The following is a 21,778-nucleotide window of genomic DNA, read 5'->3' on the forward strand; positions in this document are numbered from 1 at the left end:
TGTCATGACAGCCGGGGGTCAACTGGTGACCCCCGTGCCTGTCATTATGGAACCTCTTTGAAACCCTGCTTGTGGCAGGACTTCAAAGATGACTGTAATTTCTGCTATATGCTATGATGCTGTTTTCATCTCTTCATATAGCACAAGCGATTGGACGCATCTTCAACCAAGAACAGCTGTTCAATTAAGAACAGTAAAAAGTTGAAAAAAGTTTTAAAAATATGAAAAACGTAAAAAACCAAAAAGTTCATATCGCCCCCCCTTTTAGCCCATTGAAAATAAAAAGTATAAAAAATACACATGTGGTATCGTTGCATTTAAAAAAGTCAAATCAAAATATAAAAACAATTTACCAGATAAATAAACGTAAAAATTTCAAGAAAACCCAAATTACGTTTTCTTGGTATCCACAATTCTACAAAAAATTCTGTAACAGGCGATGAAAAAGTCAAATCTATCCCAAAATTATACTAATAAAAACGGAGTCTCACTCCGCAAAAATTAAGCTATCAGACAACTCCATATGATGAAAAATAAAAATGTTACGGGTCATGGAAAATGGTAACACAACTGCAAACTTTTTTTTTTTTTGCAAACATCAGATTTTTTTTTTACCATTAAAACAATAAAAAAAAATAGGACATGTTTGGTATCACCGTAATCCCCTTGATGAGGAGAATCATATTGTATTGTATGGTCATTTTTACCACAAAATGTACAACGTGAAAACAATTCTCAAAAAATAATTTTTTTTCTGATTTTCACCGTAATTGGTATTTTTTCCCATTTTTGAGTACACTATGTTGTAAAATGAAGATTATCATTCAAAAGTACAACTTGAACCATAAAAAATAAGCCCTCACATATAATAATAATCATCTTTATTTCTATATAGCGCAAACATATTCCGCAGCCCTTTACAGTTTTCCCACATTATCATCGCTGTCCCCATTGAGGCTCACAATCTAAATTCCCTATCAGTATATCTTTGGAATGTGGGAGGAAACCGGAGAACCCAGAGGAAACCCAGGCAAACACTGGGAGAACATACAAACTCCTTGCAGATGTTGTCCTTGGTGGAGTTTGAACCCAGGACCCCAGCGCTGCAAAGCTACTGTGCTAACCACTGAGCCACCATGCTGCACATATCTATATGGACAGAAAAATAAGAGTTATGGCTCTGGGAAGAAGGGGAGGAAAAAACTAAATTTAAAAAAGAGAAATGCACATTGTCACAACGAAGTTGAAAAAGCATTCATGTTGTCCCCGTTTCCTATGCTAATGAGGACTTCTGAACTTCCAGTCATGCACAATGCACGCCTTAGAAGCTGGGTGTATTGTTCTCTGGATTTAAAGGCGCCATTGCACATGCCGGAGGTTAAGAAGCTGATTTCTCATCATATGCAGTGCCCCTCTGAAACTGAGAAGCAAACACCCAACTGTAGATGTGCAGTGACGCTGCAGAAATGTTCAGTACATGTGTGCTAGATTTGCAGTAGCTGCCTTGACTAATAAAAGCCCTAAGTAGCACATGTAACTGGGACAATATAAATGCTTTTTTTTTAAACCTTAGCTTTACAGAAAAAACGTTATACAGTATCAGTAAAGAAGGAAAAGAAACTTACTAATAAATAAGTGAATGCTGCTGGGTTGGAGGGCATGAGGGACCTGACAGGTTCCCTTGAAAGAAAAAAAAAATAATTATATATATATATAGTTATTTTTAAATTTACAAAAAGGATAATGGGCCAATGCAAAAATGTGGGCAAAAATGTGTTGAGATTACTTTTACCAAGGTTTCAGTCCTTAATTAGCCTGTTAGGGTTATGGCTTGTTCAATATCATCATTATGAAAAACCAGGTGATGTAAAGATTTAGCAGGCTCTAGAGTTGTGGTAGTTTTTTCTGCTGTTCAGAGACACCTGCACAAGTTTGGCCTTCAAGGAAGAGTCATCAGACGAAAATTTCTCCTGCATCCTCACTATAAAATTTAGTGTCAGAATGCAAAAGAACATCTAAAGCAGCCTGATGATACAATTCTGACCACTGTCCCTTTATGAGGTTATAACTCTGGAACGCTTCAACGGATCCTGGTGATTCTGACATTGTTTTCTCGTGACATATTGTACTTCATGATAGTGGTAAAATTTCTTTGATATTACCTGCGTTTATTTGTGAAAAAAGCAGTAATTTTACAAAAAATTTGAAAATGTCTCAATTTTCCAACTTTGATTTTTTTATGCAATTAAATCACAGAGATATGTCACACAAAATACTTAATAAGTAACATTTCCCACATGTCTAATTTACATCAGCACAATTTTGGAACCAAATTTTTTTTTGTTAGGGAGTTATAAGGGTTAAAAATTGTCCAGCAATTTCTCATTTTTACAGCACCATTTTTTTAGGGACCACATCTCATTTGAAGTCATTTTGAGGGGTCTATATGATAGAAAATAACCAAGTGTGACACCATTCTAAATACTGCACCCCTCAAGGTTCTCAAAACCACATTCAAGAAGTTTATTAACCCTTCTGGTGCTTCACATGAATTTTTGGAATGTTTAAATAAAAATGAACATTTAACTTTTTTTCACAAAAAATTTAATTCAGCTCCAATTTGTTTTATTTTACCAAGGGTAACAGGAGAAACTGGACCCCGAAAGTTGTTGCATAATTTGTCCTGCGTACGCCGATACCCCATATGTGGGGGTAAACTACTGTTTGGGAGCATGGCAGAGCTTGGAAGGGAAGGAGCGCCATTTGACTTTTCAATGCAAAATTGACTGGAATTGAGATGGGACACCATGTTGCGTTTGGAGAGCCCCTGATGTGCCTAAACATTGAAACCCCCCACAAGTGACACCATTTTGGAAAGTAGACCCTATATATATATATATATATATATATATATATATGTATATATATATATATATATATATTATTTATTTTTGCCTAAAATACAAAAGAAATTCGTTATATTCAACTTTAAGCCTTTTAAAGATCATTTCATATTCAAATTGCCTAACTGTTCACAATAACAGTAATTTTGACCAGGGCTGCCTAATCTTTTACATGCCACAGTAGTAGTAGCCTAAAATGGCATTGGGCCTTTCTGGAGAGCTGCCACAGACTCTCTGTTCTCTCCATTCCCTTGACATCTCCCTCTATGTTCCAGGCACGCACTCCCTTTTAATTTACAGCTTAATTTCTCTCTAAATTCTGAAGATTGATGCCGGAAGGCTATTTGCCGAATTATGGAAATGTCAGTACGTTTTATTGTTGTAATAAAGGGATTCCTATATATCACTTGCTCTATGGGGATTCCAGGCTTTTTGCATACATTTTCCTAGCAACGGATGCTGGCAAAAAGTGCCAGCACTTATACTCTTAACAGGAGGTACGAAGAAAGGGAGAAGGATGAGGGATTAACATGTCTTTCCTGGAGAGGAGACCTTCATTTGTGAGCACATAGATGAAGCTTAAGCCAGTGAATGAAATGCTGCACAGTTCTTAGCCTGAACATTGAGTGCATATGTATTCATCGTGATCTGTATTCACTCAAAGCAGAATGTCACACACCTACATCATCTGTGGGGGTACAGCAAATAATTCTGATGTACAACTTGGCCCACGGGATCACTGCAAGAGTCCAACTGTGACTGACAGTTGCAATGGCTGGGATCAGAGCTAACTGCAGTCCTAACTGTTTAACCACTTAGCTTTTACGTAAATATTCACTGCAGCATCTCTCATGTATGAAATTGTGGCAAGCCAATGAGGTGCTGTATTGGTTGGTACAGTAATACAGTACATGCAACTCAAACAGCTACAGCTGTGAAAGAAGAAAAAAAGGAAGTTGTCGCTCTTTTAATTATAAATTAAAAACATTTTAGGGGTCATGCATTGTGCTAAAAAGACTTCAAAATATCCCTCAATTTTTTTTTTACCACAAATTCTGACTCTTTTATAGTTCTTACTAGATGGTGGCCTTATTCTAACGCATCGGGTATTCTAGAATATGCATGTCCACGTAGTATATTGCACAGCCCACGTAGTATATTGCCCAGCTACGTAGTATATTGCCCAGCCACGTAGTATATTGCCCAGCCACATAGTATATTGCCCAGCCACATAGTATATTGCCCAGCCATGTAGTATATTGCCCAGCCACGTAGTATATTGCCCAGCCACGTAGTATATTGGCCAGCCACGTAGTATATTGCCCAGCCACGGAGTATATTGCACAGCCCACGTAGTATATTGCCCAGCCACGTAGTATATTGCACAGCCCACGTAGTATGTTGCCCAGCCACATAGTATATTGCCCAGCCACATAGTATATTGCCCAGCCACATAGTATATTGCCCAGCCGCGTAGTATATTGCCCAGCTACGTAGTATATTGCACAGCCCACGTAGTATATTGCCCAGCCACATAGTATATTGTCCAGCCACGTAGTATATTGCCCAGTCACGTAGTATATTGCTCAGCCCACGTAGTATATTGCCCAGTCATGTAGTATATTGCCCAGCCACGTAGTATATTGCCCAGTTACATAGTATATTGCCCAGTTACATAGTATACTGCCTAGTGACGTAGTATATTGGCCAGCCACGTAGTATATTGCCCAGTGACGTAGTATATTGCCCAGCCACATAGTGTATTACGTAGCCACGTAGTATATTGCACATCAACGTAGTATACAGCACAGAGCCACGTAGTATATTGCCCAGTTACGTAGTATACAGCACAGAACCACGTAGTATATTGCCCAGCCACATAGTATATTGCCCAGCCATGTATGTCACAGGTTAAAAAATAATACTCACCTTCCGATCTGAGGGCCCCTTGTAGTTCTGTCATCGTGTGGCAGCTTCCGGTCCCAGGGTGTAATGACGTCGCGGTCACATGACCGTGATGTCAGGGCAGGTCCTACTCGCGCAGGCGCGCAGGACCTGTGATGACGTCACGGTCACATGACCGTGACGTCATGGCAGGTCCTTGTCGCATACCATCATTGCCACCGGAACCTGCTGGTTGCATGGAGCGGTCACCGGAGCATTGCGAGGAGCGGGAAAGGCGGCGTAAGGTGAGTATATTATGATTTTTATTTTTTTTAAATTATTTTTAACATTAGATGTTTTTACTATTGACGCTGCATAGGCAGCATCAATAGTAAAAACTTGGTCACACAGGGTTAATAGTGGCGGTAACGGAGTGAGTTACCCGCGGCATAACGTGGTCCGTTGCCGCCGGCATTAACCCTATGTGAGCGGTGACTGGACGGGAGTATGCGGGCGCCGGGCAGTGACTGCGGGGAGGAAGGAGTGGCCATTTTCTTCCTTACTGTGCCCGTCGCTGATTGGTCGTGGCTGTTTTGCCGCGACCAATCAGCGACTTGGAATATCCGTGACAGACAGACATAAGGACAGAAAGACGGAAGTGACCCTTAGACAATTATATAGTAGATATGCCAATATTTGTTCCATATAATATTTCCAAAATGTAATGTACTTGTACACCATATTGGGTGTAAGTATGCAGCTTGACTTGCAAAAATGAAATAATAAGCAATCAGAAATTTGGATGTGCCTCCAATGGTACAAATTAAAACTACTGCTTGCCACATAAAAACAAGACCTCAATTAGAAAATAAAAAAGTGATGGCGACACAAACTCAAAAAAGTTTAGATTTTGTTCAAAAGCAGTAAAAAAAAATAGCCTAAAATAAAGTAAAAATTGCCTTTTTATTCAACATTTAATCACACTTAAAGTAATTTTCTTTTTCTAGTATGTTATATGCAAAAATGGTGTAATTAAAAACTTTATTCCACAAAAACAAGCCTCGATTTGACTATGTTGATAAAAAAAATAGAACAGATAAGGCTTTTAGAAGAAGGGAAAAACACAAGCACAAAAATGAAAAATTGGTTGCAGCAGGAAGAGGTTAATAAATGTATATAATGTCCTATGTCATGCACGCAGGTGGTGCACATAGTTCGTGGACCCACTGTGCCACGGTACGAGACTTACCTAGGAGCTATGTGGCTACCTGGTGTTCACTGGAGCTCCTGATGGTGGCGTCAGGCTTGAGCTGCAAGTATTTGCCAGGTACTACTCTTAGGCAGTCCATGGTACTGGTTGCCGTCCTGAAAAGTCAGGCATACAGAGTCAGACTCTGGTTCTATTCAGACTACGCATATTCTGGATTCTCAGGCAGAGATACTGACACGGAGTCACAGACAGGACTGAGTTCGGAGACTGGTCTTAGCAGTCCAGTCATGCGGTGTACACGCTCAGACACTGGCCACACACGGACCAGGGGATAAGGTTCAGGAACTCGCCACATATAGACCTGGTGACAATGTTCAGGAACTGGTCCCCTGCGGACCAGGGGAAGAGGTTCAGGTACTGGCCACACACAGACCAGAAGAGCAAGTGCATGAACTGGCCACACACAGACCAGGGAGCAGGTTCAGACACTGGCCACACATGGACCAGAGGTTTGTGTTCAGACACTGGCCACACAAAGAAAAGTGGTTTGGGATCAGGACCTAACAAAACAAGAACCAGGGGAACTAACAACTCACTCGTGACTCAATGTTGCCTAGGCACATCCCTGTTGGGAAGGATTTCTGTTACACAGGATGCCTCCCAGACATTGGCTGGGGGCATGTTTGTTGGAGCCTGTGTTGGTCCTTTAAGAACAGGGCACCATGCACTACATATGCCACCAGGACACGAACACAGGAAAAAGGAAGCACTCTGGGGAACACGACGATCGGTCAGGACGGTGAGTATGCCTGTGTCCCTGCATGGAGTGGGAAGAACAACCATGCAGGTGTGTCAGCATAGGTGCTACGATACCACTCCTTAGACCCAGTCTTCTTCAAGCCTGCGATGACAGAGAAATTGGGACCCGCATTTTTTCATAAGCTACCACAACATTTCTTCAGAGCCACCATCTCTGACCATCTTCTCGAGTAGAATGCTTCTCACTATCAAGCCTCCCTCAGAGTAGGACAAGGCGAGCGTAGTTCCTCCGCCTAGTCGGTGGATTTCAGAGACTTGCAAGATGCCACCGCCTTGACGTTCTCTTCAACCGACCACCTACAAACTGAAGATTCCTTCTTTGGATCCATCTTCAGACTGGTCTCAAAGACATCACGTCTTCAGAGCAGATCATTGCAACAATTGTTGGGATTGTGTGGAGACATCGCCTCCCCTTCTCTTGCTTTGGAGACACCAGCACACAGCAAGTCATCAACTAGCAGACCTGACGGAAAAGATGGAGACACTGCTGACTGAATTGCAGGTTTACGGACCAGACACCAATGTCCCAAACGAAGCACTTCTCGGAGTCTCCAGACTGGAACGAGAACTCAAGTTCTCAGCTCTGGATAACCTCAGGAAAGTGGATGGAATAAACCAGACAACACATGGAAGGTAATCTTCTCCCTATGCAATGCTCCTATCTCGCGCTCTAGTTGCTCAGAAGTGACTTGACTGTTCTTGGCTAGGTCTCGTCCTTCACCTGACAACACCCTCATCGGATTCTAGACCTGTTGGTTGCAAATCTGACACCGACTCACCACGGCTTGCAGCAAGAACTTTCCCACCGAACTGAAGTCTCGACTTAAAATGGGTACAGTCATAGGTGCAGAGAGGATTCTTTCGCCAAAGGTTCCCTATCCTACTGACCCAAGGCTTTAGAGTTTTTCAGACTTCACAGGACAAAGAAAGTTAGGATATTCCACACAAACACAGCTATACCACCATTCCCTTCTGACGACAGAGTTCCGGCTGGTGCGCAGCCAGCTAACTACTGTTGACCTTCATGGATACCATTTGGTTAGCTGTCTCTACAGCCTGGGAAACAGGTGGTCTCTGAAAGAACAGAGCCAGACGTGACAGTCTCTGTGAAGTCACACATCACCTGTCTGGTCTGCTCCTGTAAGCTGGGAAGAGAAGTGGTGGCAGAAAATTCTAGATTCGACTCATCGAAGACCTTTCAGAAGGCCTGCTGGTCTGAGGAGACAGGATCCCCTCTCTCCCCTAGGGGTTTGAGGCATGCTAGGGCATTTCCTGCTAGGTAGGACATAATGAATCCAGACTTGATCCGATCAGAAGAAAATTAACGTCCCCAATATTCATAGTGATGCATGCTCTGCTCTAGGAACCCACAGCACTGCTTTGGATCTCAATCATACCATGGCAGATCTGGAAAGATGGGTTCCTTTCCAGGAGTGTAAGTTGCATTTGAGTAGGCACAGCCGCAGGAACCGCAACTTGGTCTGGTGCAGCAAAGGTCAGGGCTTCCAATCTGGCGTCCGGCATTTGTAGATGGAACAAAATTATATCCCATTGCTCATTCTAGCAAAACACCTGTTGGTATATCTTCGAGTGCTCAAGGCCATGGAAATCAGTGGGGTCCATGGCCTAAGCAAACTGTCATGCAAGCAGGTGACTCACGTGGTTCATAGACCCACTGTGCCATGGATCTGGGCCTCCCTATTAGGGGCGTAGCGCAGCAGCTACTTGGTGTTCACTGGCGCTCCTGATGGTGGAGTCAGGCTTGAGCTGAGGTAGCTGCCAGTTACCACTCCTAGGCAGTACCTGGCACTACAGCTGCTGTCCCCAATTATCACGCATGCAGGCACAAACTCGGACTCTATCTCCTTTCCGACTATGCAGTTTCTGGATTCTCAGGCAGAGCAATACTGACATGGAGTTACAGACTGGACTGGATTTGATGGCTGTTTTTAGCAGTCCAGACATAAGGTAACTGAGCTATTCCATTGATCTTACTGTCCAAAAAATATAGTATGTTCTTATTACCAGGCAAATTATAATTTATTTGTGGCTCACCTACAAAGACCAGATTCCTGTAAAATAGACTGAAATGTAGTATACAATCAGCATTTTGTCATCCATTTCAAGTACACTGACAATAGAATCCTTGATGTGAACCTATGGTGTACCTGTTATTAGATGATCACAGTCACGGGGTGGCCCCCATTATGTCACGTGGAGTATACGCCGGTAATGCGTGAGGGCAACATAAGCGGGATGTGAGCCTGCAGCTACAGCAATCTGGCTGGAAGTAAAAGTGTTCATGTTCAAACAGCATAGAAGCATCCGTCGGTAATGCCAGAAACCTACTGGATATGATAATACTGCAGGATAGTGTGAACTTCTCAATTTTTACTTCTCATTCCTTCTTTTTATGCTCCTCTTACAGTAATTTTTAATTAATATAGCAGTTTTCCGCAGGCAACCCCTGCTTTCTTAGCAGTAAGAAACTTGCTTCAAAGCAACAGGTTTTGCTTCTTTTTTGGTGCATTTTTCCTGCTTTTTTGTCAGGGTACATTTGTCTCTTGTGCATGCTTATAAGGTTTAGTGCATAAATGAAAATCTGATTCTACATCAGCAGATTTTGATACCAAAAACACAGCAAAAACCGATACCTGTGTTTTTTCATAGTTTTTTTTGCACCACCCATAGCTTTCAATCGGTAAAAAATGCTGAAAGAAGTGAAATGATGCATTGTGCCATACCTTGGGTTTTGTATAAAATACTATGAATAAAAAAACAGGCTGTGTGCATGAGATTTCAGAAATTTCAGACTTTGCTGATATAATAATAATAATCTTTATTTATGTAGCACCAACATATTCCGCAGCGCTTTACAGTTTGCACACATTATCATCGCTGTCCCTGATGGGGCTCACAATCTAAATTCCCTATCAGTACATCTCTGGAATTGTATGCAAAAAGTAAACATTTTCCTATCTGTTACTGAGGGAAAAACAGACAGCAGTCTGATAGTACAAAGATGGCGTCCACGTGATTTGGATGGACCAGGTTGATCTATGACTTACATGCCTTAGTTTTTTGTTTGCGGACTGACGTGTTAAAAGCCCTATAGACTCTAAGGCTATGTGCACACGTTGCGGATTGGGGTGCAGAATTTTCTGCACAAAATCCGCATCTCCTGGCAGAAAACGCAGGTGCAGATTTGACGCGTTTTTTATTCGGATTTTGTGCATTTTTATTGCGGATTTGATGTGGATTTTGTGCGGATTTCATGCGTTTTTTACCCCTGTGGATTTCTATAATGGAAGGGTGCAGAAACGCTGCAGATCCAGCAGAAAACAAGTGACATGCTACTTCTTTTGATCTGCAGCGGTTTTTCCGCACTATTAGCACAGCATTTTTTTTTCCTATTGATTTACATTGTACTGTAAATTACCTTGCGGATCTGTTACTGTTACTGCGCGGAAAAAAACGCTGCGGATCCGCACTAAATCCGCATCGTGTACACACAGCCTAAGGCTATGTTCACACACTGCGGATCCACAGCGTTTCCGAAGCTGTGGGTCCGCAGCAGTTTCCCATGCGTTTACAGTACAATGTAAACCTATGGGAAATGCAATCCGCAGTGCACATGCGGAAAAAAACGTGCGGAAACGCAGCGGTTTACATTCCGCAGCATGTCAATTCTTTGTGCGGAATCCGCAGCGGTTTTACACCTGCTCCATAACACAAAGCCGCAGGTGTAAAACCGCAGTGGAATCCGCACAAAAAACGCAGTAAATCTGCAATAAATTCGCAGGAAAAACACACACCGTTTTTGCCCTGCGGATTTATCAAATCCGCTGCGGAAAAATCCGCAGAGGATCATTGTACGTGTGCACATACCCTAAGTGTTTTATCCATGAATAACACAGATAGGTCACAGATGTAAAAGCGGGTGCCTGAGGGGGGTCCAAAGGCCCATTTAGAGGAGTTCCCCATGATTGTTAAATGACAGAGAATTGCCGATATACAAGTCAACCACCGATCATTTAATGGCTGTTTAAAGGGAACTTGTCACCTTGTTTTTGCTATTTAATCTGATAGCAGCATAATGTAGGGGAAGAGACTGGGCTGCTTGATGTTGTTTTTCCAACAGGAGGTTACCAGCAGGGGATGAGTAAACCTGCTCCCTGGTAGTCCGCCATATTCATGAGCTTTGCATAACCTCACTCCAACCACTGATTGCCAGCTTTCTGCCTATGCACAGTGCACACAGAAAGCTGTCAATTAGTTTTGTGGGTGGGGTTATACAGAGCTCAGCTTTCAGAGAACTGCTAGATGTGTAGCAGATAAAATAGGATTTTTTATAAAAAATGCAACAGACATCCCAGTAAATGATACATTGGTGGAATCAAGGTCTCTGCCCCTACATCAAGCTGCTCTCAGATGGGGTAGGAAAATCCTGTTGACAGATTCCCTTTAAAGTCCGACTAGAATTCTATGCACACGCAACACTGGTTTATATGATCATTCTATGCGGATAGAATAAAGTGCATCGGCAGCATGTCACCTATTTCTGATAATTATGATTTTTAAGCAGACTTCACGATCATCGCACCTGTTGAATCAGAGTTCTGTGCTTATGGATTTATATAAATGGCCCTATAGTGCAGCATAAAGAATATAGGGTTGTGTTATGTTGTTTTCTTTCCTTATGTCATATGTAAGTGGAATATTGCAACCTTGAATATGCAAATGGCCTCTTCAGAGAAAAAGAGGATTTAAACTCTATAGTGCCGACTGTTGGAAGTAGCGATCCTACAAGTCACAATCAACCCTTTAATGAGTCGTGCAATATGACTTAGGATAAAAGCCAAATCAGTATCTTAATTCGCAGACACAGTGTTTTGGGCTGTTGGCCCTCGTCAGTGCGAAGCATGAGAACTAATTTGGCTAGATGAGAGGCTCTGGACTGGCGAATAAGCCTTCTTACCTTGACAAGCCAGATGTCACGCCGATAACGGCGATAAGGGCAGGATGGCGTACTGGGACCTGCACCTGTCCCTGCCACTATAATGGGGCCCTGGCTTTCCCTTATCTCAGGGGTACATATGATGGTTAGGAGGCCTGAGCCGCCAGCGTATCCCTGTCTCCTGTGCAGGCCCTCTCAGTGGCCCTTTCTCCCTCAAGGGAGGTGGACTGCACCAGTGTATAAATACAACAATAACCAGGGTATACAGACAAGGTAACTAAAAGTCTCAAACTCACCAAATGCTCACACAACCACAGAGGAAACACAGAGATGGGAAGAGAAGGAAAAAACTAGGAAGGAAAACAGGTTTAAGATGCAACCAAAACAGCAGCCACCAATCTCTGTAACTAAACCTCCAAGCTACAACACTACGCTCCTTCAACCTCCAAGCCAGGCAGCAGAACTGATCACTGACAATAGCTGTAGTCAATGCTGGGTCTATATAGAGGAGGAGATTAAAAAATCCACTTCAGCTGAGAGACCCAGCTGACAGCAACTCAGCAACAAGGTTAACTCCTGCACTGCTGGCACAAAGCAGCCAGGTCAGAATACAGGAGAGGAGCTTCTGTTCACTGTGTATGAACGAGGCCCAGAGTGCTGCGGTTCTCTGGAACCTCTCTGTCACGGTAGCCCCGTGACACCAGAGCTGGTATGTCACTCTCCACAAAAAGAAACCTTACCCCCTAGACCCCAGTCCAGAGCCTCTCATCTAGCCAAATTAGTTCTCATGCTTCACACTGACGAGGGCCAACAGCCCGAAACACCGTGTCTGCGAATTGAGATACTGATTTGGCTTTTATCCTAAGTCATATTGCACAACTCGTTAACCACTTTCTGACATTAGATGTACTATCCCGTCGAGGTGGGGTGGGCCCGTATGACCACCGACTGGATAGTACGTCATATGCGATCGGCCACGCTCTCGGGGGGAGCGCGGCCGGGTGTCAGCTGACTATCGCAGCTGACATCCGGCACTATGTGCCAGGAGTGGTCACGGACCGCCCCCGGCACATTAACCCCCAGAACACTGCGATCAAACATGATCGCAGTGTTCCGGCCGTATAGGGAAGCAACGCGCAGGGAGGGAGCTCCCTGCGGGCTTCCCTGAGACCCCCGAAGCAACGCTATGTGATCGCGTTGCTCTGAGGGTCTCCTACCTCCTTCCTCCCTGCAGCAGGCCCGGATCCAAAATGGCCGCAGCATCCGGGTCCTGCAGGGAGGTGGCTTCACAGCACCTGCTCAGAGCAGGCCCTGGGAAGCCTCCCTGCTGTGCACGTCAGATCGCTGATCTGACACAGTGCACAGCAAAGTGTCAGATCAGCGATCTTACACTATAACATGATGCCCCCACTGGGGCAATGTTATAGTGTAAAAAAAAATTTCACATGTGTAAAAAAAAAAAATGTAAAAAATACCTAAAAAAATAAAGAAATACAAAAATATATTGTTCCTATAAATACATTTCTTTATCTAAATAAAAAAAACAATAAAAGTACACATATTTAGTATCGCCGCGTCCGTAACAACCCGACCTATAAAACTATCCCACTAGTTAACCCCTTCAGAGAAAACCGTAAAAAAAAATAAAAAAAAAGGCAAAAAACAACTATTTATTATCATACCGCCAAGCAAAAAGTGGAATAACACGCAATCAAAAAGACGGATATAAATAACCATGGTACCACTGAAAACGTCATCTTGTCCCGCAAAAAACGAACCGCGATACAGCATCATCAGCAAAAAAATAAAGTTATAGTCCTCAGAATAAATTGATGCAAAAATAATTATTTTTTCTATAAAAGAGTTTTTATCGTATAAAAGTGCCAAAACATAAAAAAATGATATAAATGAGGTATCGTTGTAATCGTACTGACCAGAAGAATAAAACTACTTTATCCATTTTACCAAATGCGGAACAGTATAAACGCCTCCCCCAAAAGAAATTCATGAATAGCTGGTTTTTGGTCATTGTCCTTCACAAAAATCGGAATAAAAAGCGATCAAAAAATGTCACGTGCCCGAAAATGTTACCAATAAAAATGTCAACTCGTCCCACATAAAGCAAGACCTCACATGACTCTGTGGACCAAAATTTGGAAAAATTATAGCACTCAAAATGTGGTAACGCAAATAATATTTTTTGCAATAAAAAGCGTCTTTCAGTGTATGACGGCTGCAAATCATAAAAATCTGCTAAAAAACCCGCTATAAAAGTAAATCAAACCCCCCTTCATCACCCCCTTAGTTAGGGAAAAAATGCATTTATTTCCATTTTATTATTAGTAGGGTTGAGGGAAACGGGTCGGCCATTTTCAGAAGTCGCTGACCTTTGGCAAAGTCGGGTTTCATGAAACCCGACCCGATCCCTGTGTGAGGTCGGCCATGAGGTCGTCGATCTTCGCGCAAAAGTCGCGTTTCATTCCGATACCGCAAGTATCGGATATCGGCCGATATTTGCGGTATCGGAATCCATAGTTATGTGTAAAATAAAGAATAAAAAAAAAAATAGGGATATACTCACCCTCGGACGCGCCCTAGTACTAACCGCTGTAACCGGCAGCTTCCATTCCTAAGAATGAGCGCGTGAAGGACCTTCGATGACGTCGCGGCTTGTGATTGGTCACGTGAGCGGTCACATGAGCAGTCACGCGACCAATCACAAGCCGCGACGTCATCGAAGGTCCTTCACGCGCTCATTCTTAGGAAGGAAGGCTGCCGGTTAGTACCAGGGCGCGTCCGAGGGTGAGTATATCCCTATTTTTATTTTTATTCTTTATTTTACACATAAATATGGATCCCAGGGCCTGAAAAAGAGTTTCCTCTCCTTCAGACCCTGGGAACCATTAGTATCCCATTGCACTGCATTGAATTTCGTGTTTCGGCCGACCCCGACTTTTTAATAGGATCGGCCGATTTCACTCGACCTGACTTTTGAGAAAGTCGGGTTTCGTGAAACCCGACCTGACCCTAAAAAAACAAAAGTCGCTCAACCCTAATGGTTAGGGTTAGGGCTAGGGTTGGTACTAGGGTTAAGGCTACAGTTAGGGTGGGGCTAAAGTTAGGGTTTGGAGTACATTTACGGTTGGGATTAGGGTTAGGGGTGTGTCAAGGTTAGGGGTGTGGTTAGGGTTACCATTGGGATTAGGGTTAGGGATGTGTTTGGATTAGGGTTTCAATTATAATTGGGGGGTTTCCACTGTTTAGGCACATCAGGGGCTCTCCAAACGCGGCATGGCGTCCCATCTCAATTCCTGCCAATTCTGTGTTGAAAACCGTGCTCCTTCCCTTTTGAGCTCTCCCGTGCGCCCAAACAGGTTTACCCCAACATATGGGGTATCAGCGTACTCAGGACACATTGGACAACAACTTTTGGGGTCCAAGTTCTCCTGCTACCATTGGAGAAATACAAAACTGGGGGGTAAAAAATATTTTTTGCGAAAAAAAAAAGATTTTTTATTTTCACGGCTATGCGTTATAAACTGTAGTGAAACACTTGGGGGTTCAAAGTTCTCAAAACACATCTAGATAAGTTCCTTGGAGGGTCTAGTTTCCAATATGGGGTCACTTGTGGGGGGTTTCTACTGTTTAGTTACATCAGGAGCTCTGCAAACGCAATGTGACGCCTGCAGGACAATGCATCTAAGTCTGCATTCCAAATGACGCTCCTTCCCTTCCGAGCTCTGCCATGCGCTCAAACGGTGGTTCCCCCCACATATGGGGTATCAGTGTACTCAGGACACATTTGACAACATCTTTTGGGGTCCAATTTCTCCTGTTACCCCTGAGGAAATACAAAACTGGGGGCTAAAAAATAATTTTTGTGGAAAAAAAATATTTTTTATTTTCACGGCTCTGCGTTATAAACTGTAGTGAAACACGTGGTTGTTCAAAGTTCTCACAACACATCTAGATAAGTTCCTTGGGGGGTCTAGTTTCCAATATGGGTTCACTTATGGGGGGTTTCTACTGTTTAGGTACATCAGGGGCTCTGCAAACGCAATGTGACGCCTGCAGACCAATCCATCTAAGTCTGCATTCCAAATGACGCTCCTTGCCTACCGAGCTCTGCCATGCGCTCAAACGGTGGTTCCCCCCCCCCACATATGGGGTATCAGCGTACTCAGGACTCATTGGGCAACAACTTTTGGGGTTCAATTTCTCCTGTTACCCTTGAGAAAATACAAAACAAGGGGCTAAAATATAATTTTTGTGGAAAAAAAATATTTTTTATTTTCACGGCTCTGCGTGATAAACTGTAGTGAAACACTTGGGGGTTCAAAGCTCTCACAACACATCTAGATCAGTTCCTTAGGGGGTCTACTTTCCAAAATGGTGTCACTTGTGGGGGGTTTCAATGTTTAGGCACATCAGTGGCTCTCTAAACGCAACATGGCATCCCATCTCAATTCCAGTAAATTTTGCATTGAAAAGTCAAATGGCGCTCCTTCGCTTCTGAGCTCTGTCATGCGCCCAAACAGTGGTTTACCCCCACATATGGGGTATCGGCGTACTCAGGACAAATTGTTCAACAACTTTTGGGGTCCATTTTCTCCTGTTACCCTTGGTAAAATAAAACAAATTGGAGCTGAAGTAACACCTGAAGGGTTAATAAACTTGTTGAATGTGGTTTTGAGCACCTTGAGGGGTGCAGTTTTAGAATGGTGTCACACTTGGTTATTTTCTATCATATAGACCTCCCAAAATGACTTCAAATGAGATGTGGTCCCTAAAAAAAAATGGTGTTGTAAAAATGAGAAATTGCTGGTCAATTTTTAACCCTTATAACTCCCTATCAAAAAAAAATTTGGGTTCCAAAATTGTGCTGATGTAAAGTAGACATGTGGCAAATGTTACTTATTAAGTATTTTGTGTGACATATCTCTGTAGTTTAATTGCATAAAAATTAAAAGTTGGAAAATTGCGAAAATTTCAAAATTTTTGCCAAATTTCCATTTTTTTCACAAATAAACGCAGGTAATATCAAAGAAATTTTACCACTATCATGAAGTTCAATATGTCAGAAAAAAAGGTCAGAATCACTGGGATGCGTTGAAGAGTTCCAGAGTTATAACCTCATAAATGGACAGTGGTCAGAATTGTAAAAATTGTCCCGGTCATTAATGTGCAAACCACCCTTGGGGGTAAAGGGGTTAAAGGGGTGATTGTGACTTGTAGGATCGCTACTTCCAACAGGTGGCGATATAGAGTTCAAGTCCTCTTTTTCTCTGAAGAGGCAATTTGCATATTACATTTTCCAGAGGAGCATTGTACAGTGAATAAACTTCCTCACCTTGACAAGCCAGAGCTGGTATGACACCCCCCTGTGACCTTGAAAACATTCCTCTCTGCTGACAATGGCCTGTAAATGACTCTGACAGTCACACGTTATCTAAGTAATGCACAGCGTTAAGCATTTATTCAAGCATCTGATCTGTGTTTTAGCAGTAAGGGGTTAACAGTCTCCTACAAAGTAATCAATAGAGGTGATCTATTGCTAGACCTGCCAATACATTAATGGCTCCGTCCTGTGTTTGAAGGCGCCATTAATCATGGCGGTGCCACAGTGCTTAGCAGGCATCCATGCAAACCACTCGCCCCGAGAGTCGGGGAGGGGGAGAGGAAGGAAACGACCTGAAGCAATTAACGTCCAGGCATACTGCAGCTCCAGGGCCTGACGACTTTTACATACTGAAATAGCAAACGAGGCCCCAATGGTAAATCAATAAAACAATAAGACAAACTATTTTAATAACGTGGAGGCACCCAGTTCATCACCGCTCTTCCTTTATTTATGGCTGCCTCTGTGAATATAAATAAATACTTACTTAGCAGCTAACAGCAGGGCTTCTGTTTAAGGCCTCAGAATACAGGAAAATTACTCTCAATATACCCCTGCTCAAGAAGATGTATTTCTTCATTCTGTATGGGCCAGTACATTGGGGCATGAGAGCTTGGTACAACTTCCGTAAGCATATAATTCACATTAATTATTGTTCGTCTGTATTATAATATAGCTCAATATTTACCGTCTCTGGGATTCCCTAGCTTTCCTTTTCTGCTTGTTGTCTATTTTTGTTACTTTTTATTCTAAATAGCTTTAAATGAAAAAAATGGCACCACTGTTACAGTGGCATGTAAAAGTTTGGGCACCTCTGGTCAAAATGACTGATATTGTGAAACGTTAAGCAAGTTGAGGATGAAATCATCCCTAAAAAGGGCTAAACTTAAAGATGACACGTTAACTTTTCATTTTGGGCCCCCAAAATATATATTTTCATCTTTTATATTTTAAAAATTGCAAAAAGGAAAATGGGATGATGTAAAAGTTTGGGCACCCTGCATGGTTAGTAACTAGTAGCTCCCCATTTTGAAAGTAACACAGCTTGTAAACACTTTTTGTAGTCAGTTAATAGTCTTGTTTGAGGGATTTCATCCACTCTTCTTTGGAAAATTCTTACAGTTCTGTGAGATTCTTGGGTCATCTTGCATGCTTTGGTATTTAGAGGTCTAGCCACAGATTTTCAATTATGTTCAGATCAGGGGACTGTGAGGGCCATTGTAAAACCTTCAGCTTGTGCCTTTTGAGGTAGACAATTGTGACGAAGCTGTCCTTAGCAGCGATACGCATGGGGTCTTCCTCACACCCCTGCTCCATTGGGTATTTATGCCTTTTGTGGCTCTTTACAGGAGCTCTTTCTGAGCCAACCTGGCGGCTGTGATCATGGGCATTTCTCCCTAGATCTTTGCTTTTTACCCTCTGGCAATTTACTTCTGCTTTTGTTGGTGTCCACCTTACCTCATAAATTCAGGCTTTGCTCCTCAGGTAATATATGCTATACCATGTTACCTTAATTTTACAGGACTTTGCATACAGCTGCAGTCTGGCCGCGAATTCGCCCTTCCCTACTCCCCTCCAGTCACTGCCCCCTCCCTACTCCTCTCCAGTCAGTGCCCCCATAGCTTTTTAGCATTCCGTTAAATGGACAGCGTTACACCTCAGCATAACCTGGGTGTATGGGTGGATGACAAACTCACATTTAGTGGCCAGTGTCAGGCAGCTGCTACAAAGGCAAATAAAATAATGGGATGCATTAAAAGAGGCATAGATGCACATGAGGAGAACATAATTTTACCTCTATACAAGTCACTAGTTCGACCACACTTAGAATACTGTGCACAGTTCTGGTCTCCGGTGTATAAGAAAGACATAGCTGAACTAGAGCGGGTGCAGAGAAGAGCGACCAAGGTTATTAGAGGACTGGTGGGTCTGCAATACCAAGATAGGTTATTACACTTGGGCTTGGGGCTATTTAGTTTGGAAAAAGGAAAGCTAAGAGGTGATCTTATTTTAATGTATAATGTACAAATACCTTTCCGATGATCTTTTTAGTCATAGACCTGAGACAGGGACAAGGTGACATCCTCTACGTCTGGAGGAAAGAAGGTTTAAGCATAATAACAGACGCGGATTCTTTACTGTAAGAGCAGTGAGACTATGGAACTCTCTGCCGTATGATGTTGTAATGAGTGATTCATTACTTAAATTTAAGAGGGGACTGGATACCTTTCTGGAAAAGTATAATGTTACAGGGTATATATATATTAGATTCCTTGCTAGGGCGTTGATCCAGGTTTAGTCTTTCATCTTTAGTCTTGATCCATTTGTTTAGTCTGATTGCCATATGTGGAGTTGGGAAGGAATTTTTTTTTCCCCAATGTGGAGCTTACTTTTTGCCACATGGTTTTTTTTTGCCTTCCTCTGGATCAACATGTTAGGGCATGTTAGGTTAGGATTAGAGATGAGCGGTGTTCGAGTCGAACTGTTATCCAGTTTCAAAATTGAGCTGTTTTGGGCGGTGTTCGAGTCTTTCGACGAACTCGAACAATTTGCTTAAAATTCGGCTGTTCGAGTTTCTGTTCGATAACTGTTCATTCACCAAAAGCCTAACTTGATTTGCACGTTAAAACTGTTTATCATTGTTAATAGGCTGTTTCAGTGTATAGTGGGCGGGGGGCGGGGATAGGTCTGTGCTGAAATAACGCCGATCTCCATTTTTTTTTCTTTCCCGCATTTACAGTGGGGCGGTGCAGTCTCTCAGCCTATCAGCAGTGCACACACACACGGCAATGTGCATGTGATGCACACAAGCAAAGGCATGTGTCATTGGCTGTGTATGTCACATGTCCTTGCCCTATAAGAACCAGCCATTTGCCCCGTCGCCACCATTTCCTCACTGCTGCATCTTTTTGTTAGATGGCACCGCTGCTGCTGTGGGCGCTATACAGTCTAAGAGTGATTTTTGGAGCGAATTTTCAGAGAGATAGGTTTAGGGAGTCGGGACTAGTGGTAATATCAGCCCTTTTCAGAGTAGGTTACAGCAGTTCATAGCACTGTTTGCCAGGCAGGTCTGTGCCAGTGCTGTGGAAGTGTTTGTCACAGCATTTGGTGTAATCTAGCTCAGCCAATCCTTTTGGGCTAGTAGCATTGTCTGATAGTCATCTGAGTAGCCTGCCTGTGAAGCTAGCTACACCGCCTGTGTATCTCAATTTTTACTGCATCTTACCCAGTTAATAGTTTAGGGCCTAGGAGCAGTGTCAGCATGTCAGCAGAGTAGCCCGCCTGTAAAACTAACTACACCGTCTGTGTATCTACATTTTTACTGCATCTAATCCAGTTAATAGTTTTGTGCCTAGGAGCAGTGTCTGCACGTCAGCAGAGTAGCCCGCCTGTGAAAATAACTACACCGCCTGTGTATCTCAATTTCGACTGCATCTAATCCAGTTAATATTTTTGGGCCTAGGAACAGTGTCTGCTAGTCAGCAGAGTAGCCCAGCCACCCACCGCCTGTTTACCTAAGTACTATTTTAATGGCATCTGGCCCAGGAAATCCTTTTGGGCCTAGTAGAATTTAGTGCTACTCAGCAGCGTACCCCACCCATGGAGCAAGCTACACCACCAGCTTACCTAACTACTATTTTGTAACGGCATCTAGCCCAGGAAATCTTTTCGGGCCTAGTAGAATTTAGTGCTACTCAGCAGCGTACCCCACCGATGAAGCAAGCTACACCGCCTGTTTTACCTAAGTACTATTTTTTAACGGCATCTGGCCCAGGAAATCCTTTTGGGCCTAGTTGCAATTTCTGCTACTCAGCAGAATACCCCACCCATGAAGCAAGCTACACTGCCTTCTTTCTTTCTCAATCTAACCCCTCGGCTCTGGGGTGTCCACTCTCCCTCCAGCTCTCTCCTTCTCACAGGTGGACTACCGCGTGTTTTCACACTGTGGCGAATCTTTTGGGCCCAGGCATAAGAAGTCGTCAAGGTAATGGATAATATGTACCGCCTTACAAACGTCCATGATGACACATTCGAGGAAGCAACTAAACGCCTCAAATAGTGAGCAGGATATGGAGCACCCCATGGGCAAACAGCGATCTATGTAGTATGCTCCTTCACAGAAGCAGCCCAATGGGAGGACACTATTCGGAGGCACAGGTAGTAACCGGAACGCCTCATCAATGTCTGTTTTGGCCATTAGGGTGCCCCTTACCAACTTCTTGACCTACCTGATCGCCTAGTCAAAGGAGGTACAGTACATAGTACTGTACTTGGTTCCGCGTCAATGTTGTCGTTTACTGACCTGCCCCTTGGATATGACAAATGGTGGATTAGTCTGAATGTATTGGGTTCATTTTTTGGCACAACTTCCAACGGGGGTACCACTACGTCTTCTAAGAAAAGTGTTCTGAATGGACCCGCCGCCATTCTACCTAAAGATATTTCTTTTTTTCTTTTTTTTGTCAAGACGTCTGGGTGTTGGTAGAGTGATTTTAGATTTTTACTCCAGCCTTTCTTGATTTTAGAAGGGTATGACATGGCTATATCTGTGTCTCCTCCTCCTTTTACTCCTCCACCTCTTTTCTTTTCGCATGACTATATGTAGT

This window comes from Ranitomeya imitator, chromosome 2, assembly GCF_032444005.1.
Source record: "Ranitomeya imitator isolate aRanImi1 chromosome 2, aRanImi1.pri, whole genome shotgun sequence".
NCBI lineage: Eukaryota > Metazoa > Chordata > Amphibia > Anura > Dendrobatidae > Ranitomeya > Ranitomeya imitator.